Raw genomic sequence first — 17,865 nt, 5'->3', positions numbered from 1 at the left:
TGTTCTTATTCTGTCTCTAGAAGTGCACTGGTCAATTCAATACCTTCAGAAGATACCTAGAAGAACTATAGAGTCTCCAACTCTCTATGCCCCATAACCAGACATCATAGATTCTCCTAACAATCACACTGAGATCAATAGTCCTTTGATCCTTAGATTGTGAATATACAGTAAAATTAAATTATGAAGAGTTTGTTCATGCAAATCTACATTTGTCTCTTCATATGTTGTTAGGTTTGTTTAAGGACTAAAGACTATAGTTTATCATAAAGCTTCAAATAGACAAGGAAGAATGAATGAATGTTTCAACTCTTGTTAATGATTCAGCAGTTACAAGCAAGAGTCTTCGTGAGACTATATTACATCAAATGTACATAAGTAAAGACTACTACTCTTCTTGTGGGCACCATCGACAAAAAACTCCCACATGACTCAAAGAAGATTTGAGTAGTCCTTCATGCCTAATCCCTCCGGATGCTGGTCGAAGACCTTGTTCGCTAGGGCCTTGGTGAATGGATCTGCCAGGTTGTCCACCGTTGAGATCTTCTTCACCTCCACGTCTCCGCGCTGCACGATCTATTGAATCAAATGGTATTTCCTCTCAATATGTTTAGAGCGCTTATGGCTTCGAGGTTCCTTTGAGTTAGCGACAGCCCCACTGTTATCACAATAAAGGGTCATGGGCTCGTCGACGTTTGAAATGACTTCCAAATACTTAAGGAATTTTCTGAGCCATACAGCCTCTTTGGATGCTTCACAAGCAGCCACATATTCTGCTTCCATTGCGGAGTCAGCAGTGCAAGATTGCTTAATATTCCTCCACACAACAACTCCACCATTAAGGATGAACACAGATCCCGAAGTGGATTTTCTGGAATCCTTATTCGCTTGAAAATCGGAGTCGGTATATCCCGTCATAGTCAGGTCAGTACCTGAATATGTAAGCATCAAGTTCCTAGGTCTCCGAAGATACTTAAGAACATGCTTAATAGCAATCCAGTGCTCCGGTCCAGGGTTGGATTGAAAACGGCTAACTACGCCAACTGCAAAGCAAATATCTGGCCTAGTGCAAAGCATAGCATACATGAGACTTCCTACGGCTGAGGCGTAAGGAATTTTTCTCATGTCCTCAATCTCTTGTGCAGTCTTGGGAGACTGGTCCTTAGAGAATGAGACTCCATGCCTAAAGGGTGTTTGACCCTTCTTGGAGTCTTGCATCGAGAAGCGATCCATCACCTTATCAATATAAGATTCTTGAGAGAGAGACAAAGTCCGGTTCTTCCGATCTCGAAAGATTTGGATCCTCAGAATGTATGCGGCTTCTCCTAGATCCTTCATATCCAATTGCTTTGCTAGCTAGATCTTAACCTCAGATAATTTACCCACATCATTACCTATGAGTAATATATCATCGACATACAGTACCAGAAACACAACTCTGCCTTCGTGTATTAACTTGTAAACACATGGCTCATCTATTGACTGCTCAAAGCCGAAGCTCTTTACAGTCTCATCAAATCTAATATTCCATGACCTAGATGCTTGCTTTAATCCATAAATGGACTTAAGCAACTCACAAACATTGGTCTCTTGACCTTCTTCCACGAAACCGTCTGGTTGAACCATATAAATGCCCTCGTCAAGATTGCCATTCAGGAAGGCAGTCTTGACATCCATTTGCCAGATCTCATAATCGAGAGCTGCAGCTATGGATAGAAGTATGCGGATGGATTTAAGCATCGCTATTGGCGAGAATGTTTCTTCATAGTCAATCCATTCTTTTTGTGTATAACCCTTAGCCACTAGTCGTGCTTTGAACGTCTCGACGTTCCCATGCGGACCCATTTTCTTCTTGTATATCCACTTACACCCTACAGGTTTAATCCCTTCGGGAAGGTCTACAAGTTTCCAGACTTTGTTGATATACATCGAGTACATTTCAACTTTCATGGCGTCAAGCCAAATGATTGATTTAGAGCCATCCATTGCATGGCTATAGGAAACATGGTCATCCATGTCAGAGACGGCTACGAGAGTATCTCCGTAAGACATGTACCTGTCACGCTTTTGAGAACCCTTCCACTACGTCGAAGTACTACTTGACGAGGTTTTGATGAGTTAGGTTATGTTTCAGTTGGGGTAAGAACAGTTCTTACAGATGAGGTAGAAGCTTCCTCACCCAACTTTTCTTCGAGCACAATTTTGCTTCTAGGTTTTACATCTTTCATGAAGTCCTCCTCAAGGAAACGAGCGTTCGTGCTAACGAAAGTCTTGTCGTTCTCGGGACTATAGAATTTGAAACCTTTGGTTTCCTTTGGATATCCAACGAACAAACACAATTTTGACCTACTAGCTAACTTGCTAGTCTTTTGCCTTAGCACATGTGCATGGCAACCCCAAATTCGGATGTGGCCTAGATTTACTTTACGGTCAATCCATTGTTCATAAGGAGTACCAGGAACCGTTTTAGACGGAACTTGGTTCAGAATGTCACTACTACAAATACTGTTTTCCGGTGCGGAAGACATTCGGGTGCGACTTTTCGCACCCAAAATTCGCACTAAATGAGGCTTTCAGGTGCGACTTTTCGCACCCAAAACTCAAACAAGCATTGGAAAATTTTTATTGATTTTTTTAACTTTGGGTGGACTTTTCGCATCCAAAAGTCCGTCAAAACTTTTGGGTGCGACTAAATACTTTATCAAAACTATTAGGTGCGACTTAGTCGCACCCAAATGTCCTAAATTTTTCCGCGGCCAAATTTTCCCCCTCTTTTTACAAATATCATTGGGTGCGACTTTGTTGCACCCAAAAGTGTCATTGGGTGCGACAAAGTCGCACCCAAAATCTAGGTCAGGATATAAAACAAATTTCCACTTCGATTTTCATTCATTCTTAACATAATTCCAAGCCCATCTCTCTCTCCGAGTTCTTTCCTACCACCACCACTAGTCTACTCCGAGCGTCCTCTCCACCGAGCCTCTCTCTCTGACCACCACCGACGGGTACCACCACCATCGAGCCTCCTAAGGTGAGTTTCCTCTCCTTCTCTTTTTTTTTCTTCCTCTTTAAATTCCGGCCAGCTAAACTCCGACTATTCGCCAAACTCTGACTTCCTCTTTTTTTTTCTTCCTCTTTTCCAATGCACCCTAACAACATGTTGATAGGGTGCATAGGGCGCTGTCGGCCGAGCTTCTTCACCACCGCGAGTGCCAACTGAGGAGAGAAGACGCCGCCGTGAACCGCTGAGGCGCCGGAGCAAGGGGTAACCATCGGGAAGAGGACGAGGAAGCTGTGGGAACGAGAAATTCCTTGGTTTGAGGTGAGAATTTCTCTTCCTTGGATTAAAATTCGAAGCTAGGGTTCTTGGTTTGAATTTTTGGGGGTTTTGGTTCCGGGTTGAAATCTGTGGAATTGGCCGTGTTTAGATGATGTTGGAGCTTGATTATTGATGTTGATGTCTTGAGTTTGTCAATTGATTTCGAATTACTTGGTTTTGGTATGATTGGCCGAATTTTAGGATGAACTAGGGTTAGATAACTCGAGTTTTTGGGGTTTTTTTTTATTTGTGAAGTTTGATTGATGATTCTGTGATGTTTTGTGGCTCATTAAGTGTTTGGGTATTGATTGGAAATGGCTGTTTGAGTGTTGATTAATTTTTGGACGAATTTAGTGTATTTCGTTACTCTTGGCCGTGTGAATTCTTTGGTTTCTGGTTAAGAATTCTGGATTTGTATTGTTGTTTTGTGGCTGTGATAATTTGTTTAAGACTTTGGATTTTGGATTGAATTATTGTCTTGGTTGGGTACAAGAACACAGCTCTGCCGTGCCGTGCTCCATCTCTGCCGTGCCGTGCTCCAGGAAAACCGTGCCGTGCTCCAGCTCCGTCGCAGCCCCGCCGTGCTCCTCCTGCCTCTCGCAGCCTCGCCGTGCTCAAGCCCCGCCCTGCAGGTTAGCCTCTTGCAGCCCTTTTAATTATGTATTTTTAATTACTTTAGATTAATTGTAATTAGTATAATTAGTCTAGTAGTTAATTACTTAGGTAATTAAATAGTTTAGTTATATATATATATATATATATATATATATATATATGTGTGTGTGTGTGTATTAATAATGTAATTAGTTTGATAATTGTAAATCTTAAATATGATATAATTATTAAAATTGGTAAAATTGTTAATTATGTAATTGAAATTAATTTGATATAATTAGTAAAATTGGTAAAATTGTTTATGTAATTGAAATTAATTTGATATAATTATTAAAATTGTTAATCATGTAATTGAAATTAATTTGATATAATTAGTAAAATTGGTAAAATTGTTTATGTAGTTGAAATTAATTTAGTTAGTAATTTTTTAAGTTAATATGATATAATTTAAGTTATTTGTTCAATTGTTAATCATGAAATTGAATTTAGTTAAGTTTGTATAATTTAGTTTTAGTTTACATATTTTTGATATATGAGTAGATATTATTGAATTTTTGTTGTAATCGAGCCACGGAGGTTCGGTTTAGGGTTTAGTTGATTATGATGATAGTTTTGGATGATTTGTATATACTTTTTAAATGAGTTTGCAGGGTTTTGGTTTGTTAGAATTATAGGGGAAATTCTGCCGAAATTTCGGTAGAGTTTCCAACCAATTATTCTCAAAACCCTAATTTTTCAATTCGACTTCAGATAACATAAAATTCATAATTTCACCTTCATAGTTCTTCGTCCCTTAGTAATAACTCTTAAGCCGCACTATTGGGCATCAACGCCAACATAAGTAATCGATTTCAGTCGTCTTCGTCCCTTAGCAATAACTCTTAGTAACTGTTAATTTTTCCTTTCGTTTAGCACAATCAATGTCCAATCCAAGTAGAGATTTGATCACCGACAACAATCGGTTGTCCTTGCAGTATAAAATCGGAGTTAACGAGTTTATTCGTGCTGCAAGAAGATTTCCGAATGATAATGGGGAATATCGGTGTCCGTGCAAACCTTGCAACAACGTGAGTTGGCACGACATTGGGGTTGTATGGCATCATCTGCTAAACAAAGGGTTTACCCCGGGCTACACAGAATGGTATCATCATGACGAGGTCGTGCGTTCCGTCTGTCATCTTGAAGAAGTCCCCATCGGAGAAACAACCCAGAGAGGAGTAGGAGGAATACATGCTACTGTGGAGGATATAAGAGATCACGAGGATTTCGACGGTGTTACGGAGCTGGCTCCGAGCGAGGTGCGTGCGGAGGAGCAAGTGGAAGACTTGTTCGCCGAGTTGGAAGCGGAATTGTACCCTGGATGCAAGGAGTTTTCATCTTTGTCATTCTTGGTTCAGTTGATGCACCTTAAAGTCACGAACCATTGGACGAACAAGTCATTCACAGAACTGTTGCAGCTCTTAAGGAAGTCTCATCCAACCGGTAATCGAATTCCGGAGAAGCACTACGAGGAAAAAGCAAAGCTGAAGCGTTTCGGCATGGGATACGAGATGATCGACGCGTGCACTAATGACTGTGTCTTATTTCGAAAACATCTCGCGAACGTCGACGTGTGCCCGATATGTAACGAGAGTAGATGGAAGCCAACTGGTAATAAGATACCGCAAAAGTTATTACGATATTTTCCCTTGAAAGATCGATTGAAACGACTGTACGCATCTCGACACACGGCGCTTCAGATGCAGTGGCACGAAAGAGATCGCGTCAGGGAAGCTGGCGTTCTACGACATCCTGCGGATGGTACAACGTGGAAGAATTTGGACGAGAGATACCCAGGCTTTGCTGCAGAGCCTCGGAACGTCCGGCTTGGGCTAGCTGCGGATGGATTCAACCCGTTTGGGGATATGAATCTATCGTACAACATGTGGCCTATAGTACTTACGACGTACAACTTGCCGCCTTGGTTGTGCATGAAGAAAGAGTACCTGATGCTCACACTTCTGATCCCGGGGCCTCATTCACCAGGAAAATATATGGACGTTTTCTTGTAGCCTGTTGTTGAAGAGCTGAAAGAACTGTGGGAGAATGGAGTCTGCGTTCATGATGGAGCTAAATATGAAGTGTTTCGTTTACATGCCGCGTTACTCTGGACGATAAACGATTTTCCGGCTAGATCGTATTTATCGGGATGGAGCGGCCAAGGGTATCTCGCTTGCCGCACGTGCAACTTTGACACACCGTCCCTAAAAGTCAGAAACAGGATCGTCTACTACGACCATCGTCGATTCTTGAAAATGCGTCACCGATTGAGGAAAAGCAACGATCACTACAAGGAAAAGCACGAGAAACGAAATAAACCCGAGAAGTTGACTTCGCAAGACATACTCGCTCTGTTGGCTGGTGTTTCTTGCACGACTACTGGCAAACACGTTGCCTCTTTAGGCAAAAACACGAAAGCGAGCCAAGTGCGAATTGAATTGGAACAAGAAAAACATCTTTTACGAGTTGTCGTACTGGTTTGAGTCGCAGTTGAAACACAACATGGACGTGATGCACGTAGAGAAGAACGTGTGCGAGAATCTTCTCGGGACGATGCTCAGCTTGGAAAAGAAGAACTATGACACCGAGAAGGCAAGGCTTGATTTGATGGACTTGGACATCAAGACCACTTTGTACTTGGAACCAAATGGGGGTGGGTATTACAAACCGCGAGCGTCATACGTTTTGACCCTTGAGCAGAGACAGTGATTTACAGAGTTCTTAAAATCTGTCAAATTTCCCGATGGTCTCGCTGGGAATTTTAAAAAAAATGTGACAGCTGATGGGAAGCTCACAGGTTTGAAGTCGCATGATTGCCACGTGATATTGCAAAAAATTTTGGCTGTTGGTATTCGCCCTTTTATGCCACAGCCAATACATGATACGATCACTGAGCTTTGCAACTTTTTCAAGTTGATAAGTTCGAGAACATTAAGAGCCGAAGATCTTGAAAGAGCGCAAGAGTCTATCGTCAAGATCTTATGTAAGCTTGAGATGATATTTCCATCCGCTTTTTTCACGATCATGGTTCACATGGCGATGCATCTACTAGAGGAAGCGTTGCATGGCGGCCCGGTGCATATGCGGTGGATGTACCCTTTTGAGAGATACCTTGGGACGTTAAAACATTTTGTCAAAAATAGAGCTGGACCAGAAGGCTCTGTTGCAGAAGCTTATGTTGTAGAAGAAGCTCTAACGTTCGTTGCAAGGTATCTTGAAGATAAGAAAGTAGTTGATGAAGTTCAAGTGCGAGAGCTCTCCGTTTTTCGATCCGAGATGTGTGTGCCTTATGGGATGATGAACGCGATAGTATTAGACGACGACCAAAGAGAAAAAGCGGAGTGGTACATCTATACCAACTGTCCTGTAGTGGATTCGTATTTGGTGTAAGTAATCGATCCACATGCTTCGCCACAGAGACCGGGTTCTCAAGGTCCGCCACAGGAACCTGATTCCCAAGGTCCTAAGAAATCAAGGGGACCAACAACCGGCTCGACGTCAGCGCGGGCAACATATATCCTCATAAACCAAACCTTTTATCAAGAGATAAGGAAAGAATATAAAAAGATTGGACTATTTAAAAACCGGCTCAGTGCTTTGGTGAAAACATATATCCCGCCTACGACTCGTGATTGGAGTGAAGTGACGCCCCAGACGTTGGCTGCTATTTTGAGCTGTAGCGACTCGAAATTTAAGCTTAATGTCGTAAATTAAGTTAATCAAAGAACGAGAAAATTATGTAAATTAATTTTCTAAGAAGTATTTTCAGTATTTTTGGATTTGAAACATATTAAGGTAAGGAGAAATCTCGGAATAAAATAAAGGATTTATCGAGTTCGTTTCGTATAATAAATTATTTTCCGAGAGATATTCCGGAATTTAATTTAAGAAAATAAATTCTCAAGGACGAGAATTATTTTCGAGAAACCTTAAATATATTTGAATTAATCGAGAACGAATGAGAATTTTCTTGGTTTTGAAGCTTTTAATTAAAGGTTCGATCGGTTATCGTTGAAGTCACAAAATTTTGTGACAAGGACGTGGTTGTCATGATTTTCTGGGCTCATTTGAAAGAAAACTTGAGTTCAGGGTCAGTTTAATGGAGATGGAAAATACGAGGGATTTATTTGCAAAAAAATTGAAGAATTCTTTCTACACTCTTCTTCCGCTTTTCCTTTTCTTCTTCTTCGATTATTTTCTTCTTCTTCTCCTCATTTCGCTCGCCGACCTGCAAGAGAGAACAAAGAGAAAAAAAAACAAAATCCAACCACCCAGAGAAACGATCGCTGACCCCGTCATCAACCTGAACCTCACCTTCTTCTTCTCTTCTCATCTTCCTCTTCTCGTCCTCTTCATCCTAGCGTGCGCCACCAGCTCCAAGACCGAGCTTCACCGCGCCGTGGCCGAGAAGAAAACGCCGCGCGCTGTCAAGGACACCGGACCGAGAACGAGCACCGGGGACCGAGAAAGGAAGTGCCGATGAGTTGAATCTCACGGAAATTGGGTAAGAAATCAAAACCCGAAATGGATTTCGTGATGTTAGGGTTTGTAGTTCAAAATTGGGGCTTTTCTTCATGAGCGTTAATTGAGGAGATTGAAATGTTTTCAGAGCAATTTTGAGCTTCATTTAGTTTGGGTTGTGATAGAGTTCGAATTGATGATGATTTTGGTTTGAAATTCCTTTTGGCCGTGTGGTTTGATTTTGAAAATTTGATTATGGATAAGTGATGATTTGAGTGTGATTATTGTGGATTTCGGGGTTGGAAAATTTTGGAGTTCATGAGGTTTCGGGATTTTTATGATATGTTAACGTGTTTTGTCTTCGTTACGAGTTTTACTATCGAGGGTCTAGGGTCGTCTTAGGCGGGCTACGCAGAGCCCAAAACAGCTGGTTCGGGACGACGAGGACGCGGCCCGAGACATGACGGAGCTACAACGCGAGTGTCGAGAGGCGAGGCCGAACAAGACCGGGAGGACGTCGGGTGGATACGGCGTTTCGGTTTTGGCTCGGAGGCTCGCGAAGCAACCGTTTAGGATTTAGCGAGTTATTGTATTATTGTTGTATAATTATGAAATTTATAGTTATTTTGTACGAATCGGTTCGAGTTAGTACGTTAGTAACATCGGTTTTAATGTAAGTTGGAAAGAAAAGAAAACATAGATTTTTCGTTATTATTATTAAGCTCGTTTAAGGATTTTAAGAGTTAAGACTCGATTGTGATTTAACGTTTGATTTCTCGGTTACTCGAGCTTAGTAATAATAAGTTTGAATATTTTCTTTTGGAATTCAGAAAAGAGAAGAACGAGGCTTGCTTATTAGGATTACTTCCTCGGTTTTGAGTCTGAACGTAGTTTTTGTTTTGAGTTTAAGCTTTTTCGTATCGTTTGAAGTTTTATTCCGAGAACTTGGATTCCTTATAGTGGATATGTCTTTGGGTTCTACGATTTGTAAATCGTACGTTAGAGTTTGAGTATTACGGATTACTCGCAGGATTCTGATTCAGGATCGGTTTGATTTACCGTGATAGGACCCAAGACTGAAGGTCGTTTAGAGGGTTCATGGAGTAAGTGAACGTCTGGATTCTCGGTTATAGTGAACGTTCGGGTTCACAGGACGAGCGAACGTCTCGTGGAAAAGCGACATAGACGCTTACTCTCGAGGTAGGTTATTATAACCCTTCTCTCCTGATTTTATGGTTTGGCCTTAAGTATATATTATTTTCGAAATGAAAATGTTTGTGAACGTGCCACGTAACCTAGAATCGTTTTCAAAATGTGGCGGAACTTCAACTCGGGATATCCGATTATGAAGTTGAGAATATTTTCGATATTATACATATATCCCGTATTTGCAAAAGAAAATGTTTTGTATATCCTGATAGAGCCGGAAACGTATATATATGAAGCGGAGAGTGCAATCGTATATATATAAGGGTGTGGAGAGTGCACCATTCTGATCAGAGGACTGTCACGGGTTATGTTGACAGGGGCTCAGGAAATAGTATAAGTTTAAATGGGCGTAGATGCACATTTAAATTCAATTGCATTTCTTGCATTTACATTTCTAGCATCAGCATTCCGTCATTTACATTTCTGTCATTTACATTCATGCAATTTACATTCCTGCAAGTTATACTTGTGCGTGTATGGTGATTTACACGTATAAGACTATTATTATACTTGTACGTGTATGGTGATTTACGCGGGACAAGAATATTATTATTATAAAGTAAGTATTATTTTCGAAAATCTTTTTTTAAAAAATCAAACCATTACTATAGTACCTACTGAGCCTCAGGCTCACCCCTATTTCCCTCAAAATTTTCTTATAATCAGGATGTGAGAAGGAGAAGGGTTAGGAAGACCTCGGAGTTAAGTGTGGTCGAGAGTTGGAAGGTTTTCGCTGGATAGTCTATCAAGTGTCGAAGGTTGGTTTTATTTTTCGTTTTCTTTCTTTTATCTTTGGACTTGTAAAGTAAATAACTGAGTATGCACCGTGGGTTAGTTAGGTAAAGTTTATTAGTGTTTCATGTTATTCAATAATCACGCCTCATCTTTTCCCGGGGCGTGTGTACTTGGTGCGAAGGTGGTCAAGTGGGACCCAATAAACCAACCCTTTTATCAAGAGATAAGGAAAGAATATAAAAAGATTGGACTATTTAAAAACCGGCTCAGTGCTTTGGTGAAAACATATATCCCGCCTACGACTCGTGATTGGAGTGAAGTGACGCCCCAGACGTTGGCTGCTATTTTGAGCGCACTTCATTCTGAGTTCAGATTCGTGTACACGGATCCTGATACCGGCGATGATCTGCCTGCGGATTGCTTTAAGAATATGATTGATCGGGCTATCATTCGGAATGCCAAGATCAGGCGACGCAACCAGAAGTCCAAACTATCAGAGAAGTTCAGGTTGAAGTTTTGCGGGAGCAAAGAAAACGCTAAGCGGAAACACCACCAGGATATAAGAAAGAGGATTGGGAGGCGGTGGTAGACGAGTTCGCAACTGACGATTGGAAGGAACGTAATGTATGATTGTAATAAATCACAATATCTTTATCAGATTGAATAATGACACAATTAATTATTTGCAGAAAAAGTCTAATCGCAACAAGGAGAATTCGAAGAAGAAAAAGACGAGGTCGACTCAAGGATCTCTTTCTTTCTTGGCTCATCGTCATTTGAACGTAAGTTATTCTAATTTTGAAATACTTAATTTGCAATAAATTCAATACTTACATTTTCATAAAAATTGCAGAGTAAGGACGATGGGACTTTGGGCTCCGCGTTAGAGACGTGGGAGCAAAAGCACCATAATAGAAAAGGTGAATGGACGACAGATTGGGCGAGACAAGCACATGTAAGTCATATGTGATAATTACGATTACGTTACTTACGTAATAATTAATTTTTGATAATTTTTTTGTCTGTAAAGGCGCGGATAGTTACTCTAGTGGCGGATCTTCGGCGACAAGCAGAAGAGCAAGGCGTAGTATTTAACCAGAACGATGCAGAGGAGCACGCGATGCTAGAAATTCTCGGGAACCGTCAAGATTGGTATGTTGGAATAGGTCCAACGGTCCCGAGATCATCTTGGGCCGTTGCTCAGGCTCAGGACGAAAGCTTGTCGTCAGGTTCGTCATCGCAGCGCGTTCGAGATCCAGTGGTTGGCGAGCTCCAGGCTCAATTGGTGGCACAACAAGTCGCTATGGAGGAGATGAGGCGAGCCTCGCAACACCAGATGGAGGAGATGCAACGACAAATGTTCGCGTTCACGCAACAGTTTTCGCCCTTGCCTCAGATGTCGCCCGTCATGATGCCACAGATGCCTCAGATGTCGCCTGACATGATGCCACATATGCCTCAGATGTCGCCCGGCATGATGCCACAGATGCCTCAGACGACGTCGTCACCTCAGATGCACCCGTCGCCTCAGATGCACCCTATGCATCAGACAACGCCGCCATCAGTTTCAATGGCGGATGCTCAGACGCGCCGTCAGCTTCAGCAGAGTTCCAGCGAGAGCGTACGAGCGGCAATGCACGATGAGGTAGCAGCAGTTCCGGAGGAAGATTTGGCGGAAGAGGAAGTAAAACATTCAAGGAGTGGTTTACAAACCGAGGAAAGGGAAAAGGGAAAGGGAAAAGAAAAAGAAAAAGATTGAACATTTTTTTAAGTATTTGTCATACATTATACTTATTATTGTAATCGAAGAACAAACGGATAATTTTTATTATAATTATGAATATTAATTAATGAATTTTGTAATTAATAAACTATTTAGTACATATTATTTGATTACAATCATAGAATATATAAGCATAACAAAAAAAAAAAACACTATCGGGTGCAACTATCCGCACCAAAAAATGAGGCGGGTAGAAGTTTGGGTGCGAATAGTCGCACCCAAAGGTCAATATTCCCCGCCAAATTATGGCGGGAAGACCATTGGGTGCGACTTTATTCACCCACAGGTCAATATTCCCCGCCAAATTATGGCGGGAAGGCCATTGGGTGCGACGTTTCGCACCCAAAGGCCTACCCGCCAAACCATTGGGTGCGACAAGTCGCACCCAATGGCCTTCCCGCCATAATTTGGGACTTTTTCAACATCACTTTTCTGACTTGTGGGTGCGATTTTGGGTGCGCAAAGTCGCACCTAAAAGTCAGGACCATCGGGTGCGACTTTTCGCACCCAAGACCTTTAGGTGCGGACTTGTGGGTGCGGAAAAGTCACACCTAAAGTCGCACCTAAAGGTATCATTGGGTGCGACTTTTGACTTTTAGGTGCGAAAAAAGTCGCACCCAATGCTATTTTTTGTACTAGTGTGTAAGCTGCTGTTTCGAGGGCGTATCCCCAAAATGAAAGATGGAGTGATGAATAACTCATCATTGATCTAACCGTCTCCATCAGAGTTCGATTCTTTCTCTCTAACACTCCGTTTTGTTGAGGTGTGCCAGGTGCTGTAAGCTGAGAAGCGATACCTTCTTCTTTAAGAAAGTCATCGAATTCTCTGACATATACTCACCACCTCGATCAGATCGAAGGGTCTTGATCGGTTTGCCAATTTGCTTTTCCACTAAAGCCCGAAAGACCTTAAATACATTAAATGCCTCGGATTTGTGTTTGAGCAAATAGACAAAAGTGTATATTGAGTAATCATCGGTGAAGGTAACGAAGTATTCGTATCCTCCTCGTGCCTGTGTACTGAGCAGGCCACATACATCAGAATGCACAAGTTCCAGCAGCTCAGTGGCTCTTCGACCCTTAGCTGAGAAAGGTCGCTTAGTCATTTTTCCTTCTATACAAGATTCAAAAGTAGGTAATGAACCTATTGCAGAGGCTTGGAGTGGACCGTCTCTCACAAGTCTCTTAATCCTGTCTATACTGATATGACCAAGTCTTAAGTGCCAGAGATATGTTGATTTTATTAGATCGGAGGAATCAGAAAGTTTGATCCTCTTTGGCTCCCTAACTAGATTGTTATCTATTTCAGTGTCTAAAAGAGAAGGTTGTGTGGGATAAATGTAGAAAAGAGCATTCTTCATACATGCATCAGTGACAAAAGAATTTGAAAAAGAAATACGAATTCCATTCTTTATAAACTTTAACCAATAATCTTGCTCAAAAAGGCGAGCAACATATATTAAGTTTTTCCCAAAGGAAGGAACATAATAAACATTATTCAAATTTAAAGTGAGGTCTTCAAAAGACAGCGTCACGGATCCCACAGCCTTCGCAGACACTAAGCTCCCATCACCCCACTTGAAGCAGAAGTCGCCTTCCTCTAAGCTTTTGCTTTTCCTAAAACCAGTCAAGGAACAAAAAATATGATTAGTAGTAGCGGAGTCAAGAATCCACGTTGATACATTTTCAGCTACTAAGCATGCGTTGGTAATAAGTACAATACCTTTGTCCTTAGTCTTGAGGTAGGCATGACAGTTCCTACACTAGTGACCAGGTTCATTGCAATGGTGACAGTTGTATTATGACTTTTCCACCTTAGGAACCCTTGGCATCTTCTTCTTCTTTTAAACCTTAGGTTGGTTCTTCTTCTCGGCCTTGCGAGGTCTCTTCTTAGATCCAGAGGTGGAGGCAGTAACATGTACCTCTCCTTGAGTCCTCTTTTTCTTAATGAGACCCTCAGCGGTGGGAAGCTCCTTCATAAGCTCGGTAACAGTGTACTCTAACTTGTTCATGGAGTAGTTTAGCTTGAAGGTATCAAAACACTCGGGGAGAGTTTCCAAGATCATATCTATTTTGGTCTCCTCATCAATCTCAAATCCAAGGATCTCCATTTCGTTTAGATAACCAATGATCAGCATCATATGGTCCCTAACGGGAGTCCCAGCTTTCATGCGACGGTTCCTAAACTATCGGATCGCTTGTTGCCTTGCTTGACGCCCTTGCCCTCTAAACATCTAATGGAGATTGTAGAGCATGTCGGCGGCAGTCTCGATGTCACGATGTTGTTGTTGCAACACATTGTTCATTGATGCCAAGATATAGCACCTCGCAATCTCATCGGATCGGAGCCAGACCGCCAAGGCGTCTTTTTCCTCTTATGTTGAATCATCATTCGTTTGAGGATAGGGGGTGGTGAGTACCCATTTTTGCTTGTCCACAGTAAGGACTATGTCGAGGTTACGTTTCCAGTCGACGTAATTCTCGCCTTCGAGTTTATTCGAGGAAAGGATGGTTGAGAAAAGAGTTGAGAGACATTATGCTGAAAAGGTTGAAACAAGTTTATGATTAGTCTTTTGGTTTAGGATTTAAGTTTGTTTAAGTTTTTAGGATGAAGAAGACAGGAAAAATCCAAAGGTGTTATGAACAAAATGACACTTTACTCCTTCAAGGGAAGGCCGCAACGAGTCTCTTTCCATAAGTAAATGACTCATCATTAATGCATAGCCATGATGTCAATACATCATACTTGACTAGCCACCTTATGAAAAAGTTTGATTACTCACATCCTTTCGCAAGGCCTCGAGGGAGGATTACGAAGGATGGAGTCTAAGTGTGTAACCAACCACTTAGTCCGAAAGATCGACTTTGAAAAACAATCCACCCAGGGGAGGCTTTGTCTCATTGTCTCACTCTCGGACGTAGCTCATTGGCCAATGATCAGAGCAAAGCGCCGTTGAGTACTCTCATTTAAGAGGGGGCCACGAGGGTGACTGTTAGTCTGGCGACAAGTACACTTTTCATTATTGTTGGGGATCATGGGTTACAAACAACAAGTGTAACCCTCCCACTTAGTTTTTAGAGTAGGTGCATCGTCTCTAATGCATTTCGGAGACATGCTTTCCTAGTGCTTAGAGAGATAGAGTGGACTCTAGAAAAGAATCTTAGATCTTCGTGTTCAAGGAAGAGCAGTGTTAGTGCATAAAGGCAAAAGGTACATATTCGGACATTTTCCTATTTTCTATTCGGGAAAGTGCATGAGGGAAGTGTGAACTTCAACTCACTTGAACACTTGAAAGTTTGAGATTACACATCTTTTTCGGCTTGTCTTCAAGGAGACCTCCCACTCAAATTTTAAAGAGCATATAGATTTTGAACATATGTTATATAGATATAGTTTTCAAAACATTTTGAAAAACATATATGATTTGGATGACAAAACATTTTCAAGTTTGAAAGTCAAAACGATTTTCATCTATCATACTAGTTTTTAAAGAAATTCATTTCAAGTAAATTTTTCGAAAATCAAAACATTTTAATCTGTCACATTATGCTTATTATCTTATGAAAAATAATTTTTCAAAAGGAAATTTTCTCATTAGAGTTCTATAACTCATGGAGTGGGGTCCGAAATCCGGAATTCAAAAATTCTAAAAAACAGGACTTTCGGAGCAGCTCCGCACCTTGGAGTAAAATCGCCATAAAAGGCGGCTCCGACATCCTTTTGACCTAAAACCAACGGCATTAGAAAGATGACAAAAAGACCTTTAATTTGATTCAAGAACCATTAAATTTAGAATTTAGAGCAGAGAGTTATGCCACTTTTACAGTATGTTTTTCTCGAGCCTGAAGAAAACAGAATATAATTACAGTTCGGACTTAAGTGCAAAAGAATCGAGTGTAACAGAATGTTTTAGAAAGTTGTTAAAGCTTTTATTTGTGTTTTATTAACATGGTAATAACATAGTATAAAAGTAAATAACAAAAAACATAAAACGAAACGAGTAAACAAACAAAACTAGGAAGACAATATAACTAGTCATGAAATAACCCGAAATTTCTCAAACTTAATAAAACACGTGTTTCATAATGAAAAAATTAAAAAAATTTAGAAATGATTCGAATGTGTTTTAATAACATCCCAAGGTCATTGAAAATTAACATGATTTTTAATTTAAAGACACGAGCAATAAATTAAAAAAAATCTAAGAAAGCAATTCTAGCTTGTAAAAAAAACGAGTAATCTTTCGAAAACGATTTTCAAGCTCATTGTTTTAATCACATGTACATGCTTAATGTTGACCATAGCTCTGATACCATTTGTTGGAATAGATCCATGATTAAGAAAAGTTTAACGCTTCTTCAAGCGGCGGAATTTAAAAATTTCTTTAAACAAGTAAAAATGATTTTTACTAACCTAAACGAAGAGCAAGAACATGTTATTTTAAATTAAAACTATCTAAGAGCATTTACTCGTTTACTAACCTTTACGTAGCTTGATCGTTGAGAAGCTTGTCGAGGCTGAATCGCTGTCTCCCCACGCAGCTCGCCTTTCTTCGTTCTTCGAGTAACCACGAAAGCTTCCGTGGATAAGGCTTTGGGGTCAATCTTCGTCGTGTTGAAAGATTTTCCGCAGAAGAGAAGAGTTTGCTGATGGAGAGCCCGTGGTTGTTCTCGAGAACCCATCCTTCTAGCACCAAAATGTTAATCGCGTTTTTGGATTAGCACTAAGAACCGTCTGTGGTTCGATCTAGGTCCAGACCCTATGACCGCACGTAGGTTGGGTTTGGTGAAGTTCATCTCTTCTCTTCGTATTCGTGTTCTTCGGATCTTAGGGTCTCTGGGTCTTTGGATCTTCCGTGTTCATCGTGTTCTTCACGTTCTTCGTTGAGTTCTTGAGCCTTTGCTTCTTTGAGTCTTCAACCCTTTGAATCGTCCACGTTCTTCGTGTTTTTCATGTGTTCGTGTTCTTCGCGTTCATCGTTTTCTTCACCGGGTCTTCGAATCCTTGCAACTTCACCTAACCAAAATAAAATGTGAATCTAGAGGGACGCGGAGGGTTTTTCCTTGGCGCGCACTCCGATGTTCAACATTAGTCGTGTTGTATTGTGTTCTTGATGAACGATTCGTACTCGTCTCTATGTTTTCTAGAGAGAAAGAGTTGTAGTGTGATTTTTTTAGAGTTTTGACAAGTTGAGAAAAACTTACCTTGTGTTGTGAATGAATGGGATATTTATAGGGGCCAAGGGGTTCGGTGAAAAGTACTTGATTGGGTGGTGGAGATGGCCGGGTGGTCTTGGCCAAGTGAAGACGATCGAGTGAAGACGACCGGGTGGTCTTGGCTGAGTGAAGACGATCGGATGGTCTTGGCTGAGTGAAGACGACCGGGTGGTCTTGGCTGAGTGAAGTCGGTCGGGTGAAGACGACCTGGTGCTCTTGCCCGAGTGAAGACGATCGGGTGGTGTTGACCGAGTGAAGACGACTAGATGAAGTCGACCGGGTGGGCTTGGTCGAGTGAAGACGACCATGTGGTCTTTTTTGTGGTTTTGTCTTGAAAATTTGTCAAGAAGTCTAGCTTGGAAACATTCTTTGAGAGTCACTTTCGAATGACATTTTATGAGTATTGATTCGGAGTTTGGCGCGTGAGTTTGCTTGTGGGCTTGGGCCTTATGTATGAGCTTGTCGTGTCATTTTTTGCTCTTTGGGT

General features: G+C 41.2%; 1 long non-coding RNA gene across 1 annotated transcript; it reads left to right on the top strand.

The window, feature by feature from the left end:
* Window positions 1–8,168: 8,168 nt before the first annotated feature.
* Window positions 8,169–10,488, top strand: LOC149384678 (uncharacterized). The gene is made up of 3 exons (XR_016301176.1): window positions 8,169–8,477; window positions 9,502–9,634; window positions 10,310–10,488. It is a non-coding gene; the product is annotated as an uncharacterized LOC149384678 (long non-coding RNA).
* Window positions 10,489–17,865: the final 7,377 nt, after the last annotated feature.

Source organism: Urtica dioica, chromosome 9 (genome assembly GCF_054948205.1).
Source record: "Urtica dioica subsp. dioica isolate 48M chromosome 9, U.dioica_male_clone48M_v1_H2, whole genome shotgun sequence".
NCBI lineage: Eukaryota > Viridiplantae > Streptophyta > Magnoliopsida > Rosales > Urticaceae > Urtica > Urtica dioica.
This window is presented reverse-complemented; position numbering and strand designations above follow the sequence as displayed.